This window comes from Macrobrachium nipponense, chromosome 5 (genome assembly GCF_015104395.2).
Source record: "Macrobrachium nipponense isolate FS-2020 chromosome 5, ASM1510439v2, whole genome shotgun sequence".
In the NCBI taxonomy this organism is placed as follows: domain Eukaryota; kingdom Metazoa; phylum Arthropoda; class Malacostraca; order Decapoda; family Palaemonidae; genus Macrobrachium; species Macrobrachium nipponense.
The window spans coordinates 19,231,816-19,245,025 of NC_061107.1; the positions used below are offsets into that span (position 1 = coordinate 19,231,816).

At 44.4% G+C, this 13,210-nt stretch overlaps 1 protein-coding gene across 3 annotated transcripts in view; it reads right to left on the bottom strand.

Annotated features, from left to right (window-relative positions):
* The window catches only part of LOC135215228 (cysteine-rich with EGF-like domain protein 2), a 113,490-nt gene that overhangs the window by 80,697 nt on the left and 19,583 nt on the right, over positions 1–13,210 (bottom strand). The gene's annotated exons all lie outside the window — the stretch shown is intronic.

Here is a 13,210-nt window from a genome sequence, read left to right on the forward strand (position 1 = left end):
ACATAGTGGTTACAACTACTACTGTACAGGATAACATGAAATACATTTTTGTCTAGGAACATAGTTTGTCAAGCAGAAAGGTTAACACTCTAATAAGGCTAAACAGATAATTATGTGAATACCCCAGTCAATGTTATATATGTTTAATATTATTCCCGAATAATTTCTTTCTTCAGACCACTGAACTGGATAAAAACATGCTCTAAAATATTTGCCAATTGTCCAATATAAATTCTAAGACACCTAAAAGTTGTATCTATGGTATTCAAATATAAGAATGCAGGTTAAATTTAGTAATTTAGGGAGATAGATAACATGATCAAAAGCTGGATGTATGGCAAACATTATAGTATACATATTACTACAGTATTAATGGTGACAGTGTCAATACTGAGTAAATATGTACTCAGGTGGCTGTGGTCAGAAATGGTGAACTTGATCACATTTGCTTGTTAGAAGCAGGCATCTCATCTGAATTTGTTATGATGATGATTGTGAATGCATTCAGATGGGATGCCACCCTGCTCAACAAATAGTTTGGCCACCATATTGAATACAAAACAGCATACTTTTAAATACGGGTTTTCACATATTTCTGGTCTCTGTTGGAATTCAAAGACACTTTACGTCTTTTTCTATGCATTTTAATGCAAAATGTTTCAAAAGTTTTTATTTAGATGGAATTAAATTTAAGGGTGATAATGTTAATTCTGTTGGTACTTTTTGCATTTTGAGTGATTGCTAATGCCATTTTCAAAAGTTTGTTCTTAGACTCCTGTGAAATGCAATCTCTATACTATATTCTGCCAGGATAAGAGAAGAAAAAAGAAAAGCACTCCCTTGAGACCAGGAAGTGAGGATTCACTGCACAGTGTTGATGGCAGCATCGTAGAAAGACTACAGCATCATGATCAAGCATATCTCAAATGTATTGAGACATTTAAAGAACACAATGTTCTTCATCCTAAGACACGTCTTGCAAGACTGTGTAAAAGTCAGCAAAATCCAGTTGAGACATAATCAGGAGACCACAAAATGTAAGTTTCACCAGACCTTGAGGCTGAACCTGTTAGTAAGTCTCTGAGACCAGACTAAGATCTATTAATTGGGCAAAATGCATGTTTTGCCAGTTAGATGTTACAGACTCAAAGCTTTGCCAAGTGATGACAAAGCACACTTCCAATACAATGCTTGAGCTTTGCAAATGTGATCAGACCATGGCATGTAGATTGGCAGGCATTAATGACATTATTGCTACAGAAGGGAAGTATCATTTGAAATGCTATGTACTTTTCATCAAAAGAAAGAGGTCAGAAGTGGACTCTTCTGGGATGGAAGATGAGCAAGCAGATTGCTTTGGAATGCTCATGGAAGAGCTGGAGCGAGGAATAGCAGTTTGGGATTACTACATTGAGAACCTTTTACATGAATATGGTGCAAATGCAGGCCCATACAGAAGTGACAGAAAGGAAAAAGTTGCTAAATTTCTGGGAGATAAAGTGGCTCTGGAAAAGAGCAAACATAGCACTCCTTAAGTTGCCACCTGTTCAGGAACATGGTTGGGAGTTCAAAATACTTTTCATCTGAAGCCCAAACTTCTCACCACAGAACCTGCAACTGCTGCCTGCTTGGAGGTGACCTAGTGTCGATGTTCATCAAGAGAAATATGCTGTGCAACTAGAAGCTGCCAATGGACATGTCTGTCTCTGGGATGCACCAAAGCATGCTTGTGCAAAGACTTTTGTGTGTGTGTGTTTTTATTTTTTAATAGATTTAGCAATCTGCATTTCTGTGGTATATTCTCCAAGTGGAACATTTGTTCTGATAAAAATTTCTCATGAAAATACAGTCAAAGAAGAGAAATGAGGGATGATGGCAACATAAATCTTGCCTTTTTCTGTTTATAGTGTTTTGAATATCCTTTCAGTGTTTAAAAAATGTCAAGATTTAACGTGGTGTGCTTTCTTTCCCGCATAAATATGAATATAAAGCAGCTGGGGGTTACATTATTTTTTTTCTTTTTTGCTTTTGGCATATGCTTCCAGTTATTTGAATGTTCAAGATACATTAGTTTTTCAATAGTGTATTGCATATCACTGAGACTATTTTTGTTCCTGCTTTTTATCAGGATTGTCTAAGGCATGAGTGCTAAATGCACAATGGTCTGTGATCTCATGGTAATGATTATCATCCAAACATCATTATTTCATTTTAATTTCCCTGCGTTTAATGTTAAATGTGTTAGGAAAGGCTAGTTTTAAAAAACATATGTGTTTTCAACCTTATTTTGATGTTTATTATATCAGAATGAAAGAAAGCATTGAAATGCAAGCACTGATAAGTCTAAAATGCATCTAGTATCAACTGAAAAGAATAAGATATAGAACTGATGTATCTGCTACATTCTTTGTTGAATTACCTTCAATTTGAAGTGCTACTTGACAAAGTTAAGAGCGAAAGTAAGGACACAGACGGCTGCCATAAGTCTGTCTGGCTCACGGAAAACCCTGCGGAGGTGGAGAGGACAGGTGAGAGATCCCTAACATCTTTCATCAGCCTGCTGGAAGCCGAAGTCCCGGCAGGTGAGTACGGCTATGGACAGTCATCAACCTACAGAACGACATCTGCAAGGGTCAAGGAGAGCGAGCCCAATCACACAAACGTGAATGGGGCTGTCCCCGTGACATGCTACTGTCTTCTTAGAAACTGAAGCCTCTAAAGGAGATGAAGACTAGGTGGGGGACCTTCCCTTGTCTTGGCCAGATAAGCAGACCAGTTGGCTGGCATCACCATTCCAGGACCCTTGCACTGCTCTCTTTGGAGACTGGGAAGGGGTTAAGTGGAAGCCTGCCCAGTCTCTATTCACTTCTCTCACTGGGCTCTGCTAGTAGACAGGGCCACATCTGTAGACTGGGAAACTTTACTGGCCTGGATCCATACACCAGGGACCCTTACCAGCTACGTAGCTGGCGAATGAGAAACTGCTCTGCTCCCTAAGGTGGTTACAGCAGGTGTACCTGCTCTGCTCCCTAAGGTGGTTACAGCAGGTGTAAGTTGGGTTGGGGGCAAGAAAATACCAGAAAGAATCTTCAATGTCACCAGTGAAGTATTGCACTCCACTGACACTGGAGAAGTTTCCTTCTCTCACTTCTTTTCCTAGTAAACGTCATCCACTGTCCAGAAGGCCGGAGTCAACACTTTATACAAGGACTTGATTGGTTACATCCTGCTTGCGGCATGATACACACAGCATATGTGGATCAATCTAAAGAGATGAGAGGAACCAATTGCAAGGCCTGTCCTTCTCTGGACAGTGCCTAAGATTTAACTGTTTCCTCTCCACCAGCAGTTACAAATTAGGGGTTTGCATAATGTATACAGTACTATTTCACAAATAACAACAAACCACCATATAGTACTGTATTTCAGAAAAAAAAGACATCTGAACACGATGGCAACCGAAAGCAAAGTGAAGAGCAGATTGATAAGTGGGCAGGGCTTCCCCCCAACCATCGGTAATTAACAACCTTGTTTTAAAGTTAAATAGCAGTTCCAGCTCACATTTACACACAATATCCTATGTAAAGACTGAAGGTTTGAATTTGAGAAGGAACAACCTCTAATTAGCAAGCGTATTACCTACATATTACCTAAACCTCTAATAGTCTGGTAAAACTGCTAACGGATCAAGGCACTGAAACTAAGGGTGCTGGGAAAATGGTGGTGTACTTGTATTGTTTAATAAAAAAGGGAAACACAGAAATGTAAAAATATTGATGAATTAAAAACCAAAACAAGTACCTCAACCAAACTCATCAAAACAAATAGATACAGTGTTAAATCAACATCTGACTCTGTCATATCAAAATTAAAAGTCACATTTCTGTATTTACTAAAAAAGACAACAGAAATATACAGATCCTGATATTGATGTTAGTTATGATATAACAAAGTTTGTCATGTATACTTACCTGGCAGGTCTTTATTATAGCTATATTCTCTGTTCGCACTGGCAGAAATTTTCAAAACTCGCGGCAACCGCTAGATCACTGGTAGTTCAGGTGATCGCCACCCGCTCCCGTGGCGCTGGTGCTCGGAATCATTCCCCTTTTCGTCAGATTTTTCTCTGAACCCTGTCTCCTGAGGGGAGGTGGGTGGGAATTTAATTATATATATCCTGCCAGGTAAGTATACATGAAACTTTGTTATATCATAATAACATCATTTTCATGTATGACACTTACCTGGCAGTATATATATAGCTGATTGACACATTTGGAGGTGGGTCAAAGACAGCAACATTGTAAGAGTTTTAAAATTTAAAATAAATCCCAAATACTCTTAGATTCCTTACCTGCTAAGGTAGCTGACTTCATAAATCCTGCCTCTGTAGCCTGCTAAACCTTAGTAGCTCCCAATAGGACATGATCAATAGTTGATGAAGCTAAATACAAGGGTGTGACAACTGGACGGGACCAATTCGTTGACAGGAAACCCTAGCCCTCTCTTACCACGGGCATTCATGCTAGGATAAGTTAGACCACCTGAACCACACACAAAGCTAACATAACACACTACAACTTCACAGACTGAAGAGGAAATAACCCTCTCAAGACAACCATAAAAACAACACCACTTAATTAAAATACCTAGCATGTTAGTAAGTTATGGGGTGGAAACTCCCTTGCCCAATACTGCTCCTGAGGATACATAAGGGCCCACGTTTGACAGTTGTCAAATGTTGTTTTGACGTTTCTAAGGTAATGACTCGCAAACACTGAATTAGTCCTCCAAAACGCGTCGTTTCAATGATATCTTTGAGGGCCATATTCCTTTTAAATGCCAAGGAAGTAGCTACTGCTCTCACTTCGTGCGCCTTAACCTTAAGGATGCCGAAATTTTCTTCTTGGCATAACATATGTGATTCTTTAATCAGTTCCCTGAGGAAAAAGGCAATAGCATTTTTCGGTGGTCATTGCCTTGCTAGGGTCCTTCACAGAGCACCACAGTGATTTGAAGTTCTCTAATATTATTGGTTTTCTCTATATAATAGCGCAAAGCCCTTACTGGACAGAGAACTCTCTCTTGTTCCTGTCCTACCAAATCTGAAAGACCCATAATCTCAAAATACCTTGGCCAGGGATGAGCTGGATTCTCGTTCTTGGCCAAGAAAACCTCCTGAAAAGAGCAAACTGCCTTGTCATGCTCCAGCAACATGTTTTGCTAATTGCTTGCAGCTCACTAACCCTTTTAGCTGTGGCCAAGGCCACCAAAAAGATGGTCTTTTTCGAGATATCTCTAAACGAAGCTTGATCCATCGGTTCGAACTTATTAGTTCCTAAGAATTTCAGGACCACATCAAGATTCCAGGAAGGTGTTCTGTATCGGTGTTCCTTCCTTGTTCCAAAGGACCTTATGAGGTCTCTCAGATCTAGATATTGGTAATATCTAAACCTCTGTGTCTAAATACTGAGGCCAACATACTACGATATCCTTTAATTGTCTGAGTTGACAACCCTACTTCCTTCTTTAAATATAAAAGGAAGTCGCAATTTGGGTCACAGAGGTACTGGATGAGAAATTTTCCGACTCTTGCACCACTTACGAAAGATTCCCCACTTCGCCTGGTACACCTTAATATAGTCGAGGCTCTTCTTGCTCCGGCCACAGCTCTGGCCGCCTCTCTAGAAAACCCCCTCGCTCTGACAAGTCTTTCGATAGTCTGAAAGCAGTCAGACCCAGAGCGAGGGTGTTCTTGTGGTACCTGTTGAAGTGAGGCTGTTTGAGTAGATCTACTCTTGCTGGAAGTGTTCTTGGTACATCTACTGTCCATTCCAGTACCTCTGTGAACCAATCTCGGGCCGGCCAGTAGGGAGCTATGAGAGTCATTCTCGTCCCTTGACTCTCCCTGAATTTCTTCAAAACCTTTCCTAATATCTTGAACGGGGGAAAGGCGTACACGTCTAGCCCCGTCCAATCTAGAAGAAAGGCGTCTACTGCGACTGCTTGACGGTCTGGGACTGGAGAGCAATAAGTTGTCAATCTCTTTGTCATTGCGGTCGCAAACAAGTCCACCACTGGACGACCCCATAATTTCCACAGACTCTGGCATACTTCTAGATGAAGAGTCCATTCTGTGACAGAAGTGACCTTCCCTGCTCAACAGGTCGCTCTCACATTCTTCTTCCCTTGAATGAACCTGGTGAGAAGGGTTACGTTTTCCTTCTCTGCCCATAGAAGGATCTCCTCCGCCAACTTGCAAAGAGAGACTGAATGCGTTCCCCCTTGCTTGCGGATGTACGCCAGAGCTGTGTATTGTCCGCGTTGACCTGCACCGCCTTGTTGCAGATCACCGTGTTGAACTCTTTCAAAGCCAAGAAAATCGCCATCAGTTCCTTCCTGTTTATATGCCAAGACGCTTCCTCCTTGCTCCAGCGACCTGACACTTCTTGAGGGCCGAGAGTCGCTCCCCAGCCTGCGTCCGACGCGTCTGAAAACAATACAAGGTCTGGGTTCTTCTGCTGGAGCGACGCTCCCTCCGCTAACTTCCCCGGAGTTAGACCACCAAAGTAATTCCTCTTTGATCTTGCGAGGAATTCGAAACAGGAAGGAATCCGGTTGCGATTTTCTTGGCCAGACTTGGTTCAAAAATATTTGCAAGGGTCTCATGTGAAGCCTTCCTAGAGAAACGAACCGTTCCAGGGACGAGAGAGTCCCCAGTAAGCTCATCCACTCTCGTGCAGAACATTGTTCTTTCTCTAGAAAGGCTTGTACTTTCCGGATGCACTGAGCTTGCCTGTCGGGAGATGGAAAAGCCCGAAAAGTCGCTGAGGAAATCAGAATCCCCAAATAAACTAGCACCTGAGTGGGGATCAGATTCGACTTTTCTAAGTTCACCATCAGCCCTAATTCGTTCGTTAATGCCAACGTCATTTCTAAGTCCTCCAGACATTGTCTTCTTGATTGGGCTCTTATGAGCCAATCGTCTAGGTATAGAGACATCTTATCCCTAGAATATGTACCCACTTCTCGCCCGCTTGACATCACTCTTGTTAAAACAAACTTGTGGGCTGTGCACAGTCCGAAGCAGAGGGCTTTGAACTGAAAGACCCTGTTCTGGATCACAAATCTTAAGTACTTCCTGGATCCTGCATGAATTGGGATATGAAAATATGCGTCTTGAAGGTCCAGGGTAACCATCCAGTCCCCTGGACGTACCGCTGCCAGTACTGAATCGGTCGTCTCCATAGTAAATTTTGTCTTCTCCACAAATAAGTTGAGTTGACTTACGTCCAGTACTGGTCTCCATCCCCCCGAGGATTTCGCTACTAAGAAAAGCCGGTTGTAAAATCCTGGGGATAAGTGATCCAGAACAGGTTCTATTGCTCCTTTCCTGAGCATAGAAAGTACTTGCTCTTGCAGTGCTTCTTGTTTCCCTGGATCGCTGTAGTGAGCTCCAAGCTCTCTTGGCGATGTCGAAAGAGGTGGTTTCTTCAGAAAAGGGATCTTGTAACCTTCCTTGGCTACCGTGACGACCCAAGGATCTGCTCCCTTTTCTTGCCAAATCTCCCAAAACTTCTGGAGTCTGGCCCCAACTGATGTCTGAAGGACTTGTTCTTCATTGTTTATTACTGGGTTTCGAACCCCTCTTGGAAGGAGCTCTTCTTCCTCTGAAGGAAGGACGAGAAAAGGACTTGCCTCGAAAGGGCTGACTAGCCTGTCTTGACTCCTTAGGTGTCTTCTTAACCACTTTGGTGGGTAAAAATTTCCTTACCGAAGACGTTAAAAGATCCTGCGTCGCCTTCTGAGTCAGGGAAAGCGAAATATCCTTGATAAGATCCGAAGGAAATAACTGATCCGAGAGTGGGGAAAAAACCAATTCGGATTTCTGAGCGTTAGAAACGCCCTTTGCAGCAAAAGAGCACAGGAGTGACCTCTTCTTTAAAACTCCTGCGGTGAAAAGCGATGCTAACTCATTCGCCCCATCCCTTAGGGCTTTGTCCATGCAGGACATAATACTGCTTGGAAGTTGCGAAGCAGTTGATTCCTTATCTTCCAAGGTTCGTCCCAGAGCCCCCAAGGACCAATCAAGAAAATTGAAAACCTCGAATGTCCGGAAAATACCTTTCAAGAGATGATCTAACTCTGATGAAGTCCACCACACTTTAGCCGAATTCAATGCATGTCTGCGGGAACTGTCAACAATGTTGGAAAAATCCCCCTGGGAGGAGGCAGGAACTCCCAGGCCGAGACTTTCCCCCATCGCATACTAGATTCCGGACTTCGATGCCAATTTGGCTGGAGGGAAGGAGAAAGAAGTCTTGCCCGCTTCCCTCTTTTCTTTCAACCACGTATCGATCCTTTGAAGAGCCTTCTTAGCTGTAATTGAAAACTTTCATCTTCAAAAACGATGACTTCTTCGGTGTTTTATTCTTGGAGAATTGAGAAAGGGGTGACATCGGAGCTGAAGGCTGAAATTCCCCTTCAAAAACTGACAGAAGGCAATCAGTTAACTTCTTGTAGTCTGAAGAAGGTGCTTCACCATCTTTCTCTTCTTCAGACGCTAAGTCTTCCATCTCCTCTTCTGCCGAAGAAACATCTTGTAATCCAAGGTCTTGCTGCTGAACATCTTCTCTAACCTCGCGGGAAGAAGAAGGCTCCTGCCGCCTGCGTCCTGCGTCCTTCTGAGATACGTCGACCAAACGTGAATCCGCTCCGAGATTGCGTCCTGCGTCCTGTCCCGGTAACTTGCGTCCTACACGCAGAATCCGAAGTGTGCGATGAGGAGGAGGCAAACAATCATGCGTCCTTTTGGAGGACTTGACGGGGAGAGACGCGTCCTTACGTCTCGTAGGAGGATGTTTCGTTGCTTCCCACGATTTAACTAGATCGGCTAACCTTCCTTGCATCTCTTAAGAAAGTCCTTAGTCTCTGTTTCCTGACGGGATGCCTGAGCATGGGTAACGAAGACTAGAAGCTCGAACCTGAGGTCTACGAGAAGGAGAAGATACAGGAGAAACTGCCAGGATGCAGAAGGAGGGCTCCTATCAGGCGAACCACCGTCCTAAACAAATGAAGTCTTGCGTCCTGCCTTGAACGAAAAGTTCTCCTCCTTTTAACCGGAACCACGTCTTCATCGTCACTAGATGAGAAAATCTCGGGTTACTACAACCGCTCTTGAGCGTCAAGTTCATCCGGAGATGACGTAGGTCTATGCGTCCTCTTCAGCGGACGCGATTCTCCGCAACACGTCGATACCTGCCTGACGCAGAACTATCGGTAAAAGAAAAACACTTCCCAGTGTCGCCTTTTCTATGGCGCACTGCTGCAGCCTGGGACGCAACAGGACTGCCTGAAGGGATGAACTGCTCGTAAGGGAACCCCTCTCGCCTCCCTTCGACTGTCGACATGCCTTCCTCCCTTGGGTCTGGGAGCTTGGCAGAGGGCCTAGGTCTAGGAGCACGAGAGAGACGATCAGACCGCCCCCACCCTCCACTACACTGACACTCTCAAAAGTACCCACTTTGTCTGTAAGACGCTGAATCTGATTGCCCATTGACACAAGGGTCGGCAAACACTTTCACATAATTAGGATCCTCAGAAACAGCAGCAGGCGCAGGAGAAAACCTGATGAGAAGGATCTACAACTTCTACTTGGGAAGGAGGGGGAGAAATAACAGAAGCATTCAAGGCCTTACTAGAAGAGCCTGACCTCTCACTCCGAGATACCGATCTCCTTACTCTATCCCTTTCTAGTCTCTCAACATATTTAGTGAAAGTCTTCCATTCCTTCTCATTTAAACTTTCACACTCATTGCATCTATTATCCCAAGTACACACACCCTCTCTACACTTCTACATACTGTGTGAAGGGTCTACCGAGGCTTTCGGCAGTCTCACCTTGCACCCTCCTTTCACACACACTCTAAATACTAAACCAGAATCAGACATTATAAGAAATTCCAAATGCGATTGCCAATCCAACTTTCCAATACGATACCCAATAATCCATCAAAGTACAGCGAAAGTCAGCTAACGAGTTCGAAATTCTAGCAGGGAAACCCACAACGATGTTGCCGGTTCGGCTGGCAGAAAAAATCTGACGAAAATGGGAATGATTCCGAGCACCAGCGCCACGGGAACGGGGTGGCGATCACCTGAACTACCAGTGATCTAGCGGGTTGCCGCGAGTTTTGAAAATTCTGCCAGTGCGAACAGAGAATATAGCTATATATATACCTGCCAGGTAAGTGTCATACATGAAAACATGTATTGCAAGTACAGGTACCCTTGATAAGAATAACGGAGCATAAATAAGGTGGAATGAGCTAAAAATGATATTGTTATGATACAATAAAGTTTTATACATACTTACCTGGCAGATATATACCTAGCTATTACTCCGTCGTCCGACAGCAATTCGAATTTCGCGGCACACGCGGCAGGTAGGTCAGGTGATCTACCCCCCCGCCGCTGGGTTGGCGGGAATAAGAACCACTACCCGTTTTCTAATTCATAATTTTTCTTCCAGCTGTCTCCTGAGGGGAGGCTGGGTGGGCCATTTAATTGTAGTATATATCTGCCAGGTAAGTATGTATAAAACTTTATTGTATCATAACAATATCATTTTTATACATTCAACTTACCTGTCAGATATATACATAGCTGATTCACACCATTGGTGGAGGGTAAAAGACAGCTATTACTGAATAGACAGGTAAACAACAATGTTGTTTTAGGTCAATAAACTAAATATAACCATTGGTTGGTTCCTATGTGTTTAGACGAAGGGTCGCACTTCCTAGCTATTGCTAGTAGTCTGCTTCGTCTCAAGAGCCTCAGCGAGGATGTGACCTATGGCTAAGAGTTCTTGTAGATCTGTCAATGGGGTCTTATCCACTTACTTGACAGAATCTAGTGGTCATTTGTCAATGGGGGCTTATCCCATTACATGACAATACACCAATGCCTATTGGCATAATTTAAGGAGCACAACACCGATCCCGATCACCTGATCCTAACACGAGGGTTTGTATGCTTAATTTGAAAAGAGCTATCCCCAAACTCATTTCAAATAACCCCAGAAAATAATACACTTATGCTAAAAATAAAAAAAAAAAATAAAAAATAAAAAAATTTAATTCACTAGTTAAGGATCAGTGTCGGCTCCCTATCCCAGCACGCATCCGTGGACACGTATAACAAAGAAAGAAGATCTCTCATCGGCCCACTTGATCTCCTTCGTGCAAAGAGAAGTCAACACAGAGTTGCATCTCCCGTTATACAGCTAATATGACTCTCATGACATATTGTTATGGAAAGAACAAGAATTGTTAAAAGCTCACACTTCAAGCGCTTTTAATTCTTAGCTGTTTGAAGGAAACGTCAAGTTACTCAAGAAGTGCTTTAGAGATTCCACTCTTCCAAAGAAGACCAGGGCTTTCTTTGCAACAGATCTCTTCTAGATGAAGCCCAGAGCATGGCTTGCGCCGGCTGGCGCCTCGCGCCTGTCTGGCGCCTCGCGCCTGTCGGGCGCCTCGCGCCGGTGGCGCCCTGCCCCTTGGCTGGCGCCTCGCGCCGGCCGCTCGCCCCTGGCTGCGCTCGCGCATGCCTGGCGCCTCACGCCTGGCTGGCGCCTCGCGCCTGACTGGAGCCTCGCGCCTGACTGGAGCCTCGCGCTTGACTGGCGCCTCGCGCCTGCCTGGCGCCTCGCCCCTGACTTGGCGCCTCGCGCCTGGCTGGAGCCTCGCGCCTTGGCTGGAGCCTCGCGCCCCTGCCTGGCGTCGCGCCTGGCTGGCGCCTCGCGCCGCCCGGCGCCTCGCGCCTGCCCTGGCGTCTCGCGCCTGGCTGGTGCTCGCGTCTGGCTGGTGCTCGCGTCTGGCTTGGTGTCTTCGCTTGCCTGGCGCCCTCGCGCCGGGCTGGGGCTCCTCGCGCCTGGCTCGGACTCCTCGCGCCTGGCTGACTTCTCCCACTTGCTGGAGATTCGAGCTGTTAAGAGTCTCGATGAAAACTGGCGATGTCCACCTCGGACACTTTATTTGCCTGATTCATTCGCCTCTAGCGCATCTGCGCCAGACTTGGAGGGCCTACTCCTTCTCCTCATCAGACAATGACAGTGTTTAATTGGACTGTCTTGCTCTGGCGTCTTTAACCACTGTTTGGCATTTGGCGCCTGATGGCGCTACATTGTCCGAAGTCTGAACATCCACAATCGTTTATCAGGAGAAAGGAAAAGGGTGGAAGAAAAACAATTCTTTTCCACTTTGAAGCTTTATGCGGCCTCTGCAACAAGGGGAGGTAATTTTAGTCAGCTACATCCAGTAGACGATAGGAAATCTAATAGTCCGAGAGACCCAGTCTTCCTCCGAGGAGGATCATACTTGATACTTCAGTTGCTAACGAGCACTCTTCCTACATGTGAAGAGTTCTCTCGTTGCAAAATCTTCCCTATCCTTGCACGAAGGCAGGGAAAGAGCCTGGAAGTTTAAGGAGACTCTGAGCTGAAATTGGGAGGATTCCCGATTTCTAGCTCTTTAAATATCTCTTCGAACCTTCTGGGAAGTAGTTTTGAGCCCTCATCGTATTCCAAAGACTCTGTCAGCAAATGTTTTAAATCTTATCTTCTTTTGTAGATAACAATGTAAATACCTTGCCTGGACAACAAATCCTTTATCTGAAAGCATTGATCCAGGAATAAAAAGGTTATAGTTCTTTTGCCAAACATACCATGCTGGCAGGAACCCATTGCCGAGTCTTTCTAGAATTTGATTCCAGATTCCAAGCCCAAAATCTCACTCGTCCTTTTGGTCGATTAGTACCAAGAGAGACATTGATGAGGAGCAGTTCCATCTTTGTCAGAACACGGAATCTGACAGGCCCAAATAGGATCCCATTGTAACTATAAGATCTCCAAGTCTTGTCGTATAGAGGTATTGTGTAAGATCCCGAAGATCTTAATGCTCTGCTATCTCCAATTCCCTTTATAGACAGAGTATAGCCTTTTACTGCGTTCTTTGATAGCAGATATATACAAAGGTAATTCTTCCCTCTGAAAGGGAAGAAAAAACCGCTATGTGGTTTCACAGAGGTATCGGAAGAGACAGTTTCCTCATTCCCTCAAGCACGATCTGCAGTAACATTATATATCTTATCCATGAACTACTGTCATTTACCTTGAAAAAACATCCTCTCATTCATGTCCACTTCTGGT